At 50.3% G+C, this 18,882-nt stretch overlaps 1 protein-coding gene across 4 annotated transcripts in view; it reads right to left on the bottom strand.

Moving 5' to 3' along the window:
- The window catches only part of PARP4 (poly(ADP-ribose) polymerase family member 4), a 2,216,130-nt gene that overhangs the window by 423,424 nt on the left and 1,773,824 nt on the right, over positions 1-18,882 (bottom strand). The gene's annotated exons all lie outside the window — the stretch shown is intronic.

The following is an 18,882-nucleotide window of genomic DNA, read 5'->3' as shown; positions in this document are numbered from 1 at the left end:
ACACTTCCGGTTTAGCTAGGAGGAAACAACTAAAAACCTAGACTCTTGGATAGTCAATACCCTTGGGAGCACCGAAGTACTCGCGTTACCTCACCCACGGACGGCGGGTGCATAGGTGTGAAAATGTGTCGGGTTTCGCCGTTGAATCCTATGGAGCATTTGAAGAAAGATGCTGCAGGCGACCAAGAGTTAGATGTCCGGGTGGATCCAAGGGTGGATCGAAGATGAAGAGGACCTGAAAGCAGAGGGGACAGAGTCTGGGTCACTAGCCCATGACCGTGTGGAACCAGGAAGGAACCAGACGACGTCGAGCAGCAATCAGGTGCTGTCTTGAACCTTGTCTTGGCAGCCACGTGGACCAGGAGGCGTCGAGGACAACCAGGTGCTGGAGACGAACTGTCCCACGAAGGTTCTCGCAGATGGAGGATTCAACAAAGGCTTCTGGTGCGAACCAGCAAGGTCTGGTGTGCCTCACCTTTGCAGGGAAGCCAGGGCCAGTCTGGAGCAACCAGACCAGCGAGGTGGTTCAAAAGGATTGTCGTCACAGAGGCTACTAGCTAACGGGCCAGCAACCGGACAATGCGTCAAGCAGAACACAAGCAGAAGGGCCCCACGCAGAACTCGTGGAGTGTGGAGGGCTGATCTTCGGTGCAGGTGGAGCTCAGGTTCGGGGTTTCTCAATCCCCAGTGCACAGCTGCGAGGATGCCTCAGGAGCTGCACAGTTAGCAAGTTGCAGGCTTTCCAAGATGTCCGGTCCCATGTGTCTCGTCGCCTCCACGGATCTCAGCTATGCTACAGTCGTGAAGAGAGGGTCAGAGAGGTCTGGAAGTCTGGGTCGTGTCAGGCTCTGTGCTCGGGTTCCGGCGGGAACGTCGACAAAGCAAGCCGTTGATTTGCTGGATGGTGCCTGGTTGCCCAGGGTGGTCACTCCTTGGCCACAAGGGAGATTCTGCAGTCTTCAGTCTTCAGCAGAATGTCGAAGGTCCAGAGTTTCGTTTCAAGTTTCAATTCAGGATTAATTTAAAGTCTCAGGACCAGGAAGGGGGGTGGTTACACCCCCTCTCCTTTGTCCAATTTCACGCCAGAGCTGGGGCTGGAGTGCCCCAGCAACCGGTTTGAACTGGGGTATGCATGGAGCACCTTGTGTGCTCCAGGCAGTGTCTCATTCTATTCAGCCCTCCCTGTCCCAATACACAAAGACCTGTCTGGGGTGGTGCTCGCACCTCCCCAGGCAGTAAACCTATTGTCCAAACCTCCGTGACTGGAAGGACTCCCAGCAGCAGGAGGTCAGACTTGTGTCGGTGGCAGCAGCATCCATTTTGTGACGCTGGGGCTCTGGTTAACTTTAACCGGGATAGTCAACAACAACATGTGTAGGAGGGTGGATATCTGACTATGGTTACCCCCAACTTTTTTGCCTAGTGTTTTGCTGGTTTTTGACTTAGTTGGCCTGGGATCCTGCTATTCAGGACCCCAGGCTTCCTGCTCTCTCTGCTAAATTGACAACCGTGTACTTTAGGTGCATTTACCAATTGGTACTGGGCCACCTTATCAGTCCCTGTACAGTGTACCACAGGTACCCAGGGCATAGGTGTACCTAGGGCCTACCAGGGGCTGAAGCATGTATTATGCCACCCCTGGCTGGCCATCTAAAACAGACACAACTGGCTGCACGACAGCTGGGGCAAGGTGGTGTAATCACCCTTTGCTGTAGATATAGTATACCTATATCTAACCCTAAAATGGACACATATATTCCTATCAGTCACTCCTATGCCAGGCCTTATCGATCCTGAAGGGAGAGTGCTTGGAATTATGTGAGATGGTGCTCTGGCATGAGCTGAGCCCGTTTGCAGCTTGCGGAACCAAGTCCGAATAGCTGTTCCATGATAACGCTATACCATATACTCTTAAGTGCATTATAATCCTCGCGGTTGAATGCTAACTTTGGTATAAGATTATCAAAACATGTCGAGTAAGGTGTCATACGAATTGGAATCCTACCCCCTCGCCAATTCTGGCGACGGGGGTAGCATTCCATCCTTCTAGAGGGACACGACATGTATGTAACTGTGAACCCCGGTTAAAGTATTTTTTGGGTTTTTTTTGTAAGACCTTTATTCCAAGTCGTTAATCATACACAGCCGATTACCTACAACCCTGGGGCCGGCCGCAAACCAGTAAACAGGAGGTATTGACTTGTTATACACATATTACTAAACACTTACATGTTAAGTCCGGCATTATATTGCAAAGCATGAGGTCTTAGGGTTTTTTTTATCATCGTGTAGATCATCAACTGTACACACAAAAGAAATAAAACAATAACATAAAACTGAGACTCTTACAGGCTACCTAGATCAGTAATAGTATGGAATGGAAGCATGGTGCTGATAGACACATGGGACCAAATGCCGCACAATTCCCACAGAGTAGCTCTCATATCTAGGTCAATCTTCCTCATCCGTATTCAATGTCAGTAAATAGTCCGTGAGATAGCACCAGAAGTCCTTGGGCCTGGATTTTGCAGGCAATTCCTCTTCATAGGTTTGTAGCTTGTCTCTACAGCTGGCCATATCCAGCAACCATCTGGATGTTTTGGGCACCAGCCTGCTGTGCCAGCATTGTGCAATCTGTCTCTTGGCCAATAATAGCGCTATCGCACAAAACTTACGCCGTGTAGCTCTGAGTTGCTGTATCACACCCAGCAGACAAGTGCGGATTGTGCATTCTATCTCAACCTCTAACATAATGGACAGCGCAGTGACCACTTCCATCCAATAAGCATGCACCGCAGGACAGTACCAAGCCAAATGTGCAAACCCTGCCCCCTCTCCATTGCATCGTTTACACCTGTCGTTATCTTGTAGTCCAAATTTGTACATGCGCGCGGGTGTGTAGTATGCCTGATGTATAAATTTGTAATGAATAATCCTTAAATTACCGTTTGGAGTAAGGAGTTGTGTTAATGTACAGGTTTGTTGCCATTCGTCTTCGGATAGTGGTTCCTCCAGTACCCCGTCCCATCTTGCTTTGGCCTTGTCAGTGGTGTAAGGTATCTCAGCCTGTGCTGTGGTGTACAATCTAGATACAAGGTGGGATAGATCTTGAGTGGCAATTGTAGGAGAGTGGGGTCTGCAATCCCATGGCCACCCCAGATTTTTGCTTTTTGCTTCACTGATTTACGACTTTCCCTGGCTGTGGGCCTGCTAATCAGACCCACAGCCTAGCTGTTCTCTCTCTAAATTACAACCATGTACCTTAGGGGCATTTTTCCAATTGGTACTGGGCCACCTTATCAGTCCCTGTACAGCATACCTTAGGTATCCAGGGCATAGGTGTACCCAGGGCCTACCAGGGGCTGAAGCATGTATTATGCCACCCCTGGCTGGCCGCCCAAACAGACACAACTGGCTGCACGACAGCTGGGGCAAGGTGGTGTAATCACCCTTTGCTTTAGATATAGTATACCTATATCTAACCCTAAAATGGACACATATATTCCTATCAGTCACTCCTATGGCAGGCCTTATCGACCCTGAAGGCAGAGTGCTTGGAATTATGTGAGATGGTGCTCTGGCATGAGCTGAGCCCGTTTGCAGCTTGCGGAACCAAGTCCAAATAGCTGTTCCATGATAACGCTATACCATATACTCTTAAGTGCATTATAATCCTCGCGGTTAAATGCCAACTTTGGTATAGCTTTATCAAAACATGTCGAGTAAGGTGTCATACGAATTGGAATACTAACCCCTCGCCAATTCTGGCGACGGGGTTAGCATTCCACCCTTCTAGAGGGACACGACATGTATGTAACTGTGAACCCCGGTTAAAGTCAGACATAGCCTCAGCTCCACAAAATGGATGCTGCCACCGAGACACAAGTCTGCCCTCCTGCTGCTGGGAGTCCTTCCAGCAAACGGAGGCCTGGACAAAGGGTTTCCTGTCAGGGGCGGTGCTAGCACCATCCCAGACAGGATTTTGTGTATCCTAGGTAGGCAGGGCTGAAAGGAAGGTGACTGCAAAGTGGCACCCCGGTGCTCACTGTGCATAGGCCGGCTCAAACCAGTTCCTGGGGTACCCCAGCCCCTGAGCTGGGGAGAGACCGGACAAAGGAGAGGGGTGTAACCACCCCCCTCCTGGTCCCACCCATAGGGCAGGACCTAGTCATGGGCCAGCCCCTTTTCTTAGAATAAAGGTAGGAGTAGGTCCCCTTCCCAAATTAGATCATTCTGAATCTTGAAACTACTTTCCACGAAAGGAACTCTTGACTCTTCTGAAGACTCTCCCTTGTGGCTAAGGAGTAGCCACCCTGCACCAGCAGGCACCACCGAAGCTCTTGCGGTTTGCTGTAAGTCCATCCTCCGGATCAAGACTGCCCAGCTCGACGAGACCCGGTCTTCCCGCCATCTCTGACCTTTACCTACATCATCCAGCCCAGCTGAGATTCGTGGGTGTGACGAGACCCGTGGGACCGGCCATCTTCAAGACCTGCACGACGCTTCACCAGCACGACCCCCGAGTGACCCTCGAGTAAGTGCACTGGGGTTTGAGAAGCCCTAACCCTGAGCAGCTCCAGCACCGAAGTCCAGCTCCCCAGCATCCACGAGATCTGCGTGGGGCCCTTCTGCTCTTTGCTGCTCACCGCGTTGTCCGGCTACTTGCCTGCTGGCTTGTGGCCCTCCTGACGACGAACCAAGACACTTTCACCGCTGGTCTGGTTCCTCCAGACTGGCCCTTGCTCCCCTCCAACAGAGGAGCACCCCGGACCCTCCTGGTCCACTCCAGACGCCATTTTGAGTCCACCGCGTGGGCTTGAATTTGCCAAGGCTTGTTGCTCCAATCCTGGTTTCAGCAGCGCCGACAGCAGACACCTTCGTGGGACAGCTCGCCCCTCCATCCTGGTCGCCGACAAAGCCTACTGGTCCGAGAGACTGCAGAGCCCAGCGTCGCCCACTCACCTGGTCGAGGTGACTTCATCCGGTGCCAACCTGGTGCCCACCTGATCACTGGCTAGTGATCCAGAACTGAGTCCCCTCTGCTTTCAGGTCATCTTCAACTCCGATCCAGGCTTGGATCCCATCGAACTTCATCACTGGGCGCCTGCCAGCAACTTCTTCTTTCAGGCTCCATAGACTTCAACGAGGATTCCCGACGTCACTTGAACCCTATGCAGCCGCGGCCCCTGGGCTAGGTAACTTGAGTATCTCGGTACTCCAGCACAGGTTCACTATCCAAGTGTCCAGATCCTTTGTCGTTTTTAGTCCACCTAGTCGGATTCGTCCGATAACACTAACTTTACGAAATCTAGCCTCCATAGACTTCTTCCCGCATCCCGCGTGAGTGCACACTCTGCAACCGATCTCCCTAGGCCTCCTGCTCGTAATCTGAAGGTTCAGTAGTGTATCCCTAGCGATCCTGAAGCCTCTGGATCTTGTTACTTACCTGCTAGTATTTCGCATTCCACTTTTAGAGTATATGGTTTTTCGTGCCCCTCGGGCATTTGTGTAAATTGTGTAACTTATAGTATTTTCTTAAGAGTTTTGTATTGTGCTTAGCTCCCCGACTCATAAAGAGTTCAGGGTAGACTTGTTATAAATAAATATCCTTTATTTTCATAACAACTTGTGTGGTGTCCTTTCACTTGGTGTTCAAGGGGTATATGTGACGGTAAAACAGCTGGCTTAACACGCCCTCTAGAGTTTAGCCTGAAGACTGCTCGTGTCCATGCTACTAGGATAGCTGGTCTAAAAGGTTGACTTACAACCAATCATCAATAAGGGTTGTTTGGTATGATACAAAGTGATCACTAGAATAGTGAGCACTATATATCAGGCCAACTTCTCACAGCAATGATCAGTTGTAGTGTGTTCAGGCTATCGGGTTCAACAGGAAATTTTGGAAAGTTTGCCTGCAGTGCACGTTTCAGCCTATAGTGCGTGAATTGAAACATGGGCGTTTTATTTTGGATATACGTCAGGTCTTCTGCGTTTACAAAGGAGCCCTCCTGAAACACGTCTCCCATTTTTCCAATGCCCACTTGTTGCAGTAGTGACATGCCCACTTTTTCCCCCGTGACCGATAATGCTTGATGGTAAGGTAAAGGCATCGCAGGTGCGTACAATGGTGTCTTATGCGCTAATCTTCCCAATTTTCTCCAAGCCTTAACAATGGTGTCAATTGTGTTAATGTCTTGAGCATGTAGAGGCTGTCGGTCATGGGAGAGGATTGACGTCAATGGTATTGGTGACGCATCTCCCTCCTCAATAGCAGTGTGCGTGAGGTACGGTATTTCGTGGAACCAAAATGCAGCGCATTGTGCTTGAGTGCATAGGTAGTACAATAGAAAGTCTGGCACCCCGAAACCTCCCCTGATATATGGAAGTGTTAGTGTTTGAAGGTCCACACGTGCTTGCTTCCCAGCCCATATAAGTTTTAGTACAAGCGACTTAATACGACGGAATACTTCTACCGGTGGCTCAATAGGGATGTTATTAAAGAGGTACAATAGTTTAGGCAGGATGTTCATCTTCACCATCGCTATACGATCTGCCAAAAATAGGGGCAGTTTTATCCAGCGTGCTATCTTATCTTCCAATTTGGATATGGTTGTGCCATAGTTTGATCTGATAACCACTTCGGGGTCTCTATGGTACAACACACCTAGATACCTCACAGGGTCCGACTGCCACTCCAAAGGGTATTCAGTGTCCTGAGGGGTCGTCATATCTGTCAGGGGTATAATGGAGGACTTGGACCAGTTTATTGCCAGTCCTGAGTGTCCACCAAATTTGATGTATTCACGCAGTATTGGATTTAAATGCGTGTTGGGGTCGCGGACATATAGCAGCATGTCATCTGCATAGAGAGAGATATGCAATGGTCTGGGTGGAAACTGAAGCGCCGAAGCCTTGTAGTTTTGTCGTATTACGCAGGCTAGGGGTTTGAGTGCTAACGCGAATAACAGTGGTGAGAGCGGGCATCCCTGCCTGGTGCCCCGTTGAATACGAAATGATTCTGATACATAACCATTGATGCGCACCCTGGCACACGGTTTGGTGTATATGAGTGACACCCACTGAACAAATCGTTTGGGGAACCTCATTCTATGTAAAATAGTAATTAAATATTCCCACTCAATGGAGTCGAATGCCTTAGCGGCATCGAGCATAACCGCCACTGCTCTTGTTGATGGGTGAAGATAATGTGAGAGGGCGAATAATGTTCTAGTATTATGGGAAGTGGAACGCGTAGGAATGAACCCTGCCTAATCTGGCAAGACCAAACTCGTCCTTAGTGGTTTCAGTCGCATGGCCAGTAACTTCACCAGTATTTTAGAGTCGGTGTTTATAAGTGAAAGTGGCCTATAGGAGTCGCACACCTCCGGGTCCTTGGCAGGCTTGAGGAGCGCTATTATTGCCGCTTCACGCAGTGTTGGAGGTAATTCTGACTGATCGAACGCTGCTCCATACATTTCTACCATATGTGGGGCAATGATGTCCACAAAACGTTTGTAAAATTCATTAGTGTACCCATCAGGGCCTGGTGCCTTCCCATTCGGGAGAGACCCGATTACCTCAGTCACTTCCTCTACCGTGATGGGTGCTGCTAACATTTCTCTCTGTCCGTCCGAGAGCCAGCCTTTTCGACATTTTCTAAGTAGTTAAAAGCGTCGTCTCTCGATGCTACCGGCCGTGACCTGTACAGTTCCTCGTACCCTTCTGCAAAACATTTTAAGATGTCTGTAGCATGTGTGTGCAAGGCACCACCATCCTCTTTAATACGTAGAACAGGTGTGTGCCCTTTGCCATCACAGATTTTGGCCGCCAGCATACTGCCCGGCCTACCCCCCTCCCCGTATGATCTAGCTGAGTGTTTCCTATCTAAGTAATTAATTTCGTCGTCGACGAATGTCTGATGTTCTGAGTGTAGTGTTCTCAGTTCACCCAAAACGGTGATATCTTGGGAGGTTTCGTAGGTCAACTCCAGTTCCCTCATGTGGGTTTCACAACGTGCAATCTGCCGTCTGATATCTTTTAGAATACCTATCGTGGTGCTCATGCATACTCCACGTATCGTGGCCTTGAATGCTTCCCATAATAGTCCCGGGTCCTCCACCACAGGTTCATTTATTAGGAAGTATTCTTTGATTGCTTTGTGAATGATATCTGCATAGATCGTGTCTGTGAGTGCGCGTGAATTAAATCTCCAATGAAAAGGGGGCGAGGTATAGTGCGGAAGTACAAGGGCCAACAACACAGGATTGTGGTCCGAAAGGGTTCTGGGTAAGATCCTCATATCTCGTGACCACAACGTAATGCCATCTGACCCCAGCCAATAGTCTAGGCGTGACCAGCTATGGTGGGCCGCGGAAATGTGCGTACCTCCCGGGGTATCTGGGAATTTGTGCCTCCAGATGTCTGTCAATGATAGGTCTGAGAGCATGTGCAGCAGTTTAGTCCTGGCCTGCTTATGTGGTTCTAATGAGTGTGAGGCCCGGTCTACTCCCTCCACCATCGTCACATTCCAGTCCCCCCCCGCATATGATGTGGGTATTCGCTAGTGTTTGGAGATGTACCCACAGCTCCTGAAAGAATTCTGGGGCGTCCGTGTTCGGGCCGTACACATTGAGAAGCGTTATCTTTTGCCCACGTAGTGTGCCTGACACTATAACATATCTGCCATTGGGATCACTTACAACCATATGTACCGTGAAGTTCACGCCTCTACGGATTAGTGTGATCACTCCTCTCGAGTAAGCGGAGTAATTAGCCATGTATGATGATTCCGACCAACGTCCTCCCATCATTGCATGCGTGTTAGGTGTAATATGCGTCTCCTGCAGAACAGCAATATCCACTTCCCACCTTTTCAAGTAAGCAAATACCGGTCTTGTTTTTTTCGGTTGATTTAGACCCCGGACATTCCACGTGAGGAGGTTGATATGATTCCTGCTGGTACCTTCAACTACCTGTGCCATCTATAGAATTGAGAGATCCATCTAGGTAGCAGATGACTATTAAATACAAACCAGAACTTCATTTTCCCAGTTGAAAACAATTGCGCTCCATCAGCCCCCCGCCCATCAACACCTCGTAAATGAACATGTGGTACCTGCTTCAGTCTCAAAACCTGTATACTCCTCCCACACCCCCACCCACTCCAGCAACCCAATTCTGCCAAAGCCATTGCCCCATTGCAAACATCCCTTCAACAAGAAAAACAAAGAAAAACAGTCAAATACAAATAACTTTGGTGGGGTTTACCCTTTTGGAGGTCCGCCTGGGGCACATCTCTACACCCACCTTAATGAGTGCGGACGACTCACATAGTCACGATACATATATGTGTGTTATGACTATCCATCTCGGATGCACCCGTAGAACCCGGTCAGTTTGGTGAAACAGTGTAGATCTCGGTAACATGTGATCCCCAATTCACAACTTAGTAATGGGGCACCACCTTTGCGAGAGGGTGGGCCCGCGGTATTAACCCCTTAGTGCAACACAGTGCCCCTCAGTCCCGCAGTCCGGACTCCCCCATACGTGGACCTCCACGCAACGGTTCTACAGCGCGCTGTACCACACATTTCAGGTTACCCGTGTAAGTGGTCCTGTAGATCAACATTTCAGAAACACGCAGAGGTCTGGCTGCCGACGTGCATTCAGTTCCATCCATGCAAGTCTTGAGTTCGGGTCAATATCTAAGCACGTGAACAAAGAGCTTACAAGTATGCGGTCCCCAGGATCTATGCATGCAGTCCACCTGGGTATACAGAAAAAGAGAGTCTTACCAGAAGTCTGCAGACCTCCGCCCCCATTCTTACTCAGCTCCATCCGAATCTGCGTGCCGATCGTCTCGTGCTCGTTGCTTGTTGTGCTGGACCACCTTTTTAACGAATTCCTGGGCTTCTTTAGGGGACGGTAACACCACTGCCTTGTCATTCCATGTTACCCGCAACCTCGCCGGGTATAGCATGGAATATCCCACGTTCAATTCTCTGAGTTTGGCCTTAACCGATGCAAATTTCTTCCTCGCTTGTTGAACCGCCACTGTGTGATTCGGGTAGAACTCTAGGGTGTTTCCTTGGTGTGTGATCTATCCTTTCTCGCGTGCCAGTCGCAGAATGGTGTCTCTGTCACGGTAATTGAGGATTCTTGCCAGAATCGGACGCGGCGGCGGCGCCCCTGGTTTCGGTTTGGGCGCCAGGGATCTGTGAGCTCTCTCAACTATGAAAATGTGAGATAGGGCCTCCGTCCCAAAAATGTCTCTGCACAGTTGCTCTATGTAGACCTCCATCTTGCCTGTGTTTGTGGACTCTGGCAGGCCCGCGATGCGCACATTATTGCGTCTGGAGCGCGCTTCCAAATCTTCCTCCCTTGCCTTGATCACCTCCAGGACGCGTTCCATACCGGCACACTTGCTGGTCGTGGCGTGCGATTCATCCTCCACTGTTGATATTCTTGATTCGGCGTTATCAAGTCTTTCGCTATGTTTCTCAAGTTTGTCTGACATTCCGTCCATTCTACATGTTAGGTTATCCAGCTTTCCGTTGATATCTTGTACATTCGCTTGTATAGATAGCAATATTTTTTCCATGTTAGAGATAGGTTCCACGGTTGGCGCTCCGTCACCCTCTGGCGCGTGTTCCGTGATTTTCGGTGCTTTCTTGTTCTCAAAGGAGATTTTATGTTGTTGTTAATCCGGTTTCCCCATCTTAGATGTTCAAGGAGGCCCTGTATCAGCCCGTGGCCGCGTGGGTCCGGTGGTCCTGGCTGCCTCAGTCGCACTTCGAGTAGCGATCCCGGGGGGCACCACAGTGCAGCGGTCCCCCAGCTTCCTCCTTCGTCTTTTCACTCTCCCTGGCAAACCAAGAACCGCAGGGTGGCGTGCGTGTACAGTTCTCCAACTGCGGGTAACTACCTAGGTTGGCCTTGTCACGTCTGCGCAACCCCTCTGCACTACTCTGGATCGTTGCGCTTAATATTCACCTTGCTTCCCTAAAACAATCTCTCTGGCGTTACTGGTAGGTTTTGCAAGACCCCGTGTGTAGCAGTTTGTGATATCTTGATGTCCACAGGGCTAAGAGGTGTCCTTGCCCATGGCTCATCGCTTGTTGTGTGGATCGTCCCGGATGATGATCATGGCACTGTATGCCGTGTTGACCCGTCGTCTGCAAAGTGGGGAAATGTCCTCATACGTTACTTATCGAGTTGATGCAGGCGTCCCTCGTTCGCGCTGATTTCTCGGTATCACCATGTCAGGGGATGTACTCCTCAGCACACCGCTTCGGTTATGTTACTTCACGGTGCGCGTTACAGCCACCACGTGACTCCCTGGGTCAAGAGTGAGGACGCTGTAGCTGCACGCATGCGCAGGCCGTTGTTGTGGTGCAAACGACCGTGTCCCAGGCCTACACCCCGCATGTATCCAGGCCCAGGTGTACGTTCGGTGTCCAAACGGATGCGGATGTTGGTGGCGTCGCGCTGTATCTACGATTCGCCGTTCAAAGTAGTCCGCCGTCTCGGGATCCAGAGTGCATCATTTTTGCGCCTCATACTAACTTTCGAGGGTTACATTCCCCGTCTGCACCGGTCCAAGCGTGTTGTTGTCTGCCGTAAATGCGCCAGTCCCCGACGTCACTGTCCGGCACAGCCAGCCGCCACTCCGCTCGCCTCCGGGCTAAACAACAACAAGTCGCGCCGCGCTTATGGGTGCTGCCATTTTGTGTATCATCAGCCAGAGTGTCTTAAAGGGGCCACACGATGTTTCGTCGCAGCATCTCCGGGTCACTTAACATTTTTATGTTCGGAGTTCCTATGATCTTTAGGGTAGTACTCACAGAACAGCGCTTGAGTAGTCTCAGGGGACGCAGGGATCGCAGCAACTTGACGTGCAGCAGAAGATCCCCGCGCCGGCCGCCATCTTGTTACCGCGCGCCAGTCACTCCAGATATTCTCGATATTTCTTGGCGGCAGATCGCTACACAGCCGCTTGCACTTATCGCATTCGGGGCAGGATGCGTTCACATCCCCGAATTTGCGCTGTTCGGCAGTCTTGGGGGTCCAGATAGACAGTTCAGGCCGCGGTTTGTGTGCCGTCCGGCGCAGCTGTGTATTCACCCAGCCATTCCGCTGTGCGCCCCCTAGCGCCTCCAACCCCGGTTAAAGTTAACTCGAGCCTTGGCATCACAAAATGGATGCTGCCACCACAGACACAAGTCTGACCTCCTGCTGCTGGGAGTCCTTCCAGCGAGGGAGGCTTGGACAAAGGGTTTCCTGCTTTGGGAGGTGCTAGCACCACCCCAGACAGGATTTTGTCTATTGGGTAGGACAGGCCTGAAAGGAATGAGACATGCCTGGGGCACACAAGGTGTCCTGTGCATACACCGGTTCAAACCAGTTGCTGGGGCATCCCTGCCCCTGCTCTGGCGCGAAACCAGACAAAGGATAGGGGGGTGTAACCACCCCCCCCTTCCTGGACCCACCCAGGGGTGGGACCTAGTCAGTAGTGCAGCACCCTTTAGGAGAATAAAGGTAGGAGCTGGTCCCATTCCAATTTAGATTATCCTGAACAACTTACAAGAAGAAACTCTGGACTTCGACGTTCTGTTCCACAGAAGACTGAAGAATCTCCCTTGTGGGCAAGGAGTGTCCACCCTGCAACTGCAGGCACCATCAAGCGTCCAGCGGCTTCACTTTGTCGTCTTCCCTCGAGGATCCACACTTCAGAGCCCGACGAGACCCGGATTCCCAGACCTCTCCGACCTCAACTCACATCTGCAGCACAGCTGAGATCCGTGGGTGCGACGAGACACGTGGGACCGGCCATCTTGAAAGAAACTGCACTTCGCTTCCAGCACGACTCCCGAGGTAAACTCGACCAAGTGCTTTGGGGATTGAGAAGCCCCAGTCCCGAGCCGCTCCTGCACCGAAGATCAGCCCTCCAGCATCCACGAGATCTGCGTGGGGCCCTTCTGCCAGTTTGCTGCTCGACGCATTGTCTGGTCACTTGCCGGCTGGCTAGTGGCCTCCCAGACGACGAACTTTGAAACCTTCACTTCTGGTCTGGTTGCTCCATACTGGCCCTTGCTCCCTTCCAAAAGAGGAGCATCCTGGACCCTCCTGGTCCACTCCAGACGCCGTTTCCACTCACCGCGTGGTTTGCCTTTGCCAAGGCCTGTATACGCCGATTCCGGATCCAACACCGCCGACAGCGAGAACCTGCGTGGGACAGCTCGTGCCTCCATCCTGGTCGTCGAAGACACCTCCTGGTCCACGTGGCTGCAGAGACAAGCATCCACTCTTCACCTGATCGCGACAACAGCATCTGGTTCCTTCCTGGTTCCACACCGGTCACTGGCTAGTGACTTTGAACACTGTCCCCTCTGCTTTCAGGTCCTCTTCGCCGATCCACCCTTGGATCGTACCGGACATCTTCCTCCTGGTCGCCTGCAGCATCTTTTCTTCCAGGCTCCATAGACTTCAACGCGAGAACCCGACACACTTTGACACCTATGCACCCGCAGCCCGTGGGTGAGGTAACGAGAGAATTTCGGTGCTCAAGGGTAGTTTACTGTCCTAGTGTCCAGTTCCACAGTCGTTTTAGTCCTACCTAGTCAGGATTGTCCGTACTCACCTTTAACTTGAACAATACTGTCCATAGACGTTGTTACGCATCTCGCGTGTGAGTTCACACTCTGCACACGCGTCCCGTGGGCCTCCTATTACTTACCTAAGGGGAAGATAGCGTAGTCCTAGCGAACCTCCAGCCTCTGGACAGCTCCATTCCTTCGATCGGCTTCCTTATACCATTTACTTAGTATATAGTTTGTCGTGCCCCTAGGGCACCATTGTAATTTTGTGCAACTTGTCGTATTTTTCCTAAGAGATTGTCATGTGCTTAGCCCTCTGACCTCATAAAGAGTTCAGAGGTGTTTGTTATTAATAAATGTACTGTTTATTTTCATAACAACCTGTGTGGTGTCCTTTCATCTGGTATTCAAGGGGTTATATGTGGTAAAACAGCTGGCTTCACATGCCAAAAGAGTTTAGCCTAAGACTGCTTTGTCCATGCTACCACTAGGATAGCTGGTCTATACGGTTGACTTACAACCAATCACCATAAGGGTTGTTTGGACTGATACAAGGTGGTCACTAGAACTAGTGAACATCATATATCAGGCCAACTTCTCACATTGGAGTGCAGCGGTTGGGATTTGAGCTTGCTGTTGTTTTTACCAAATATAATCTTGAACTATCAGTTGAAAGATCACATAAGGTACTATAGGTACATATAACAAGCTTAGAAATACTCTGAGTTCTACTGAACCAGCTGTTGTAGTAGAAAGGGCCTAGCACACTCTGACTACAACTCTTAGCAAGGGATCAGTAGGAAACCCCATAGTGTAGAAAGCATGTCTACCCATGGAGAGACTTCAGTGACTCCCCTAGAGGTTAGTGACCCTCCACAGGTCCTTTCCAGATATGCAGCTCTCAGTTTCCAGGAGATGAGACAATTGTGTACCTCCAGGAAATTGAAACAGGGTTCTAACCCTACCACTCCTTTTCTGTTAGGTCTCTTAGAGACATATGATGCCAGAAAGGCTGCTAACACAGACCCGTCTAATCCAGATAGGAGCATGCCCCCCTTAGAAGGTACTCTTGGTGATCCAGACCTCCCTGAAACAGAGAATGTAGCTGAGGAGGAGGAAGAGGAGGAATCATCTGGGGAGGAGGCAGACAAAGGTCCTGTAGTAGTCAGCAGACTCACCAGGACCAACTTAGACATGCATAGGGAAGGAACTGGGGGACCCCCAGTGCTATCCTTAAGCAGGCCTAACTTTGGGGTCAGAAGAGATAGATCTCATTCTAGGGACTCCAACAGATCTGTGCACTCTAATGCATCTGCTCAGAGGAGAATGACTTCCCCTCAGAGGAGAGAGCATGAAGCCAAAATGAGGGAAGCTAATCTGAGGATTCAGAGGGAAGAACTTGCCCTTGCCAAAGAGAAGCTTGCCTTTGCTAGACAGCAACAGTTGAGTGGGGTAGTCCCCACTGGTGGCAGCAATATCCCTAGGGATAAAGAAAGGGGTTTTGATTCTAGAAACCTGAGAAAAATAGTGCCCTCCTACAAAGCAGGAGATGATATCCACAAGTGGATAACTGCTCTGGAGAGGGCCTGCAAAGTACAGCAGGTACCACAGAGTCATTTGGGCAGCTATATTGTGGCTCTCCTTTGAAGGTAAAGGCAGGGATAAGCTCCTCACTGTTAGAGATGAGGATGCTAACAACTACCAAGTCCTGAAAAACGCACTGGTTGATGGGTTTGGCTTAACCACTGAACAGTACAGGTTAATGTTCAGAGACACCCAGAAAACTCAGGCTCAGGATTGGACTGATTTTGTAGATTGTGCTACTAAGGCTCTGGAGGGCTGGTTATTGGGTAGTAAAGTTACTGATTACACAGGATTATACAATCTCATAATGAGAGAGCAAATCTTATTTAACTGTCAAAACCAGCTTTTGCACCAGCACCTGGTGATCTGACCTCTCCACAAGAATTGGGTAAGAGGGCAGACAAATGGGTCAGAACCAGGATTAGGCCTAAGAATCAGGGTGGTGACCAAAAGAAAGAGACTACCAAGCCTCAAGAGAAAGGTGGGGATAAATCTACAGAGAAGACTTCCCTAGGGCCCCAAAACTCCAAGAATGTGGGTGGGTCCCAAGACACTTCCTCTACCCAGAAGAAACCTTATTGCCATGCCTGCAAACAGGTAGGTCATTGGAAAACTGACAGCAGTTGCCCAAAGAACCACAATAAGGAGAACATACCCCCAAGTAACACTCCCAAGCCTCCTGTTACTACTAGTAGTAATCCCCCAGGTGCTGGGAATGCCCCCAAGAATTTGGGTGGATTTACTTTGGGAGTTCCTGGGGACTCTGGCCTAACCAGGTCCCCTAACTCAGATACTCTTGTCTGTGAAAATGGCATGGGGTTTGCCAACTTCACTGATTGTCCCAACACTTTGGGCAAATACAGACAGGAGCCCCTCATCAATGGTCTGAAAGTTGAGGCCTATAGAGACACAGGGGCTAGCATCACCATGGTGACTGAGAGTCTAGTCCCCTCAAGGCAACTAATACCTGGTGCCACATACCAGGTGACAAACATTGATTGAGTGCAGAAGAATCATCCCATGGCAGTGGTAAATCTCAGCTGGGGAGGTGTCACTGGCCCCAAGAGAGTGGCAGTGTCATCAAACTTGCCTGTAGATTGCCTACTGGGGAATGATTTAGAGACCTCAGCCTGGGCTGAGGTAGAGCAAGAAACCCATTCTAAAATGGTAAATCTTCCTGAACAAGTTAGGAGGGCTGTGCCAGTCTCAGCCCAATCTCAGATAGAGTCCTTACCTGAAAAGGTTAGCAGGGCGTGATGGTAACAGCCCATACCCAAACCGAGTCCCTTCCTGAAAAGGTTGGTGGGGCTGTGATGGCCACAGCCCAAACTCAAACTGATTCCTGTGTTGTGAAGCCTGAAACTATGGATCACTCCACACAAACAGAGAGCATTGAGGAGGAAGAGAAATCTCCCTCCCACCAGACAATAGGAAAGGATCAGTCTCCTCAGGGAACTGATCTTACCCCTTGTGAATGAACTGCCCCAGAGGTAGTCAGGCCTAGCCTGGAAGAGCCCCTGATGTTAGTGGACCCTTCTAAGGTGGGACCCAGTCTGGAGCAGGTAACCTGCCCCTCTCTACCCTGCCTCAGTCAGCCCAGGGCTACAGAGGTCAAGGAGGCCAGTGAGCCCCAAAGGGCCCCCTGTCCAATAAAACTACCCCATCCGCAGATTAGGGACACCAAAGCTAGCAGCCCTAGCCAGGTGAAAAACTTAGAAACTCCTGAGGGATCCCCCCTTATACTTAGTTAGGGACCTCTCCCAGATGGACTCTGTTGGGCACAGCCAAACTTGGGACCTAAGGGCCCCAGACCTGACCTGTCCCTCCAGTAAGCCAAACAGAGGGACCCAGCCTCCAGCTTTAGGTAGCCAGAGGTTGACCCTGAGAGCTCAACACAACTCAGTAGTGGAAAGAAAGGCATATATGGTGGATGATGATTGGAGGAAGCTGAGCCCAACATTAGTGGAGCCTCACTTCAGTACTCCATCTCAGCACCAGCCTTTTACTTTGCCAAAACACACCACAGGTAGAGATTCCCTATGGTGGAGACCCTCAGATACCCTTAGGGTGAGGGATTGCTTAGTGGACCATGAGATAGGAGTAACCATGCAGTGCATGCACCTCCTCATATGGCCACTCAGGCAATATAGGCTTACCTGGTCAAGGATAGCCTTATCTCCTTTCGTTTGGGGGGGGGGGGATGTAGGAAGGTGGATATCTGACTATGGTTACCCCCAACTTTTTTGCCTAGTGTTTTGCTGGTTTTTGACTTAGTTGGCCTGGGATCCTGCTATTCAGGACCCCAGGCTTCCTGCTCGCTCTGCTAAATTGACAACCATGTACTTTAGGTGCATTTACCAATTGGTACTGGGCCACCTTATCAGTCCCTGTACAGTGTACCACAGGTACCCAGGGCATAGGTGTACCTAGGGCCTACCAGGGGCTGAAGCATGTATTATGCCACCCCTGGCTGGCCATCTAAAACAGACACAACTGGCTGCACGACAGCTGGGGCAAGGTGGTGTAATCACCCTTTGCTGTAGATATAGTATACCTATATCTAACCCTAAAATGGACACATATATTCCTATCAGTCACTCCTATGGCAGGCCTTATCGATCCTGAAGGCAGAGTGCTTGGAATTATGTGAGATGGTCATGTCTTCTCCCTCTAGAAGGGTAGAATGCTACCACCGTCGCCAGAATTGGCGAGGGGGTAGTATTCCAAAGCGTATGACACCTTACACGACATGTTTGGATAAAGCCAAACCAAAGTTAGCATTTAAGCGCGAGGATTATAATGCACGGAAGAGTATATGGTGTGGTGATATCATAGAACAGCTATAAGGACATGGTTCCGAAAGCTGCAGACAGGCTCAGCTCATGCTAGAGCACCATCTCATACATAACCAAGCGCTCTGCCTCCAGGATTGTTAAGGCCTGCCATAGGAGTGACTTATAGGTTACTGTGTGTCTATATATAAGGGTAGATATAGGAATACTATACCTAAGCAAGGGGTGATTACACGACCTTGCCCCAGCTGAGTGATCAGCCAGTTGTGTCAGTTTGGATGGCCAGCCAGGGGTTGCATAATACATGCTGCAGCCCCTGGTAGGCCTTGGTTGCACCTATGCCCTGGGCACCTATGGTACACTTGTACAGGGGCTGATAAGGTGAACCAATTCCCAATTGTGGATGTACCTAGAGTACATGGTGTAAATTTAGAGAAAGTGCATCTGGGCTGTGGGTCTGATCAGCAGGCCCACAGCCACATCTAAGTCGAAAACCAGAGAAGCAAAAGCAAAAAGTGGAGGTGACCATAGGAAGCAGACCCTACTCTCTAACACTCGTGGCCTACCGTGAACCGTAGGTAACGCCGGTGGGCCGGTAGGTAGTGGTGAAAGTAAACGTCCTGTAAGTCCAACACTACCATCCAGTCTTGCTGGTCTAGGGCAGACAAGACCTGAGCAAGTGTGAGCATCTTGAACTTCTCCTTCTGGAATAAGAGATTGAAGTTCCGAAGGTCTAAGATAGGACGCAGGCCCTTGTCCTTGTTTGGAACCAGGAAGTAGTGGGAATAACTACCACTACCCACTTCTAGCGTCAGAACGTGCGGGATGGCCCCCTTGGCCAAGAGGGCCACAACTTCCTGCTGGAAAAGTGTCAAGTGATCTCCCGTCATGCGGTGGAATTGAGGTGGCAT

The sequence above is a fragment of the Lissotriton helveticus genome, chromosome 8, assembly GCF_964261635.1.
Source record: "Lissotriton helveticus chromosome 8, aLisHel1.1, whole genome shotgun sequence".
Taxonomy (NCBI): Eukaryota; Metazoa; Chordata; class Amphibia; order Caudata; family Salamandridae; genus Lissotriton; species Lissotriton helveticus.
This window is presented reverse-complemented; position numbering and strand designations above follow the sequence as displayed.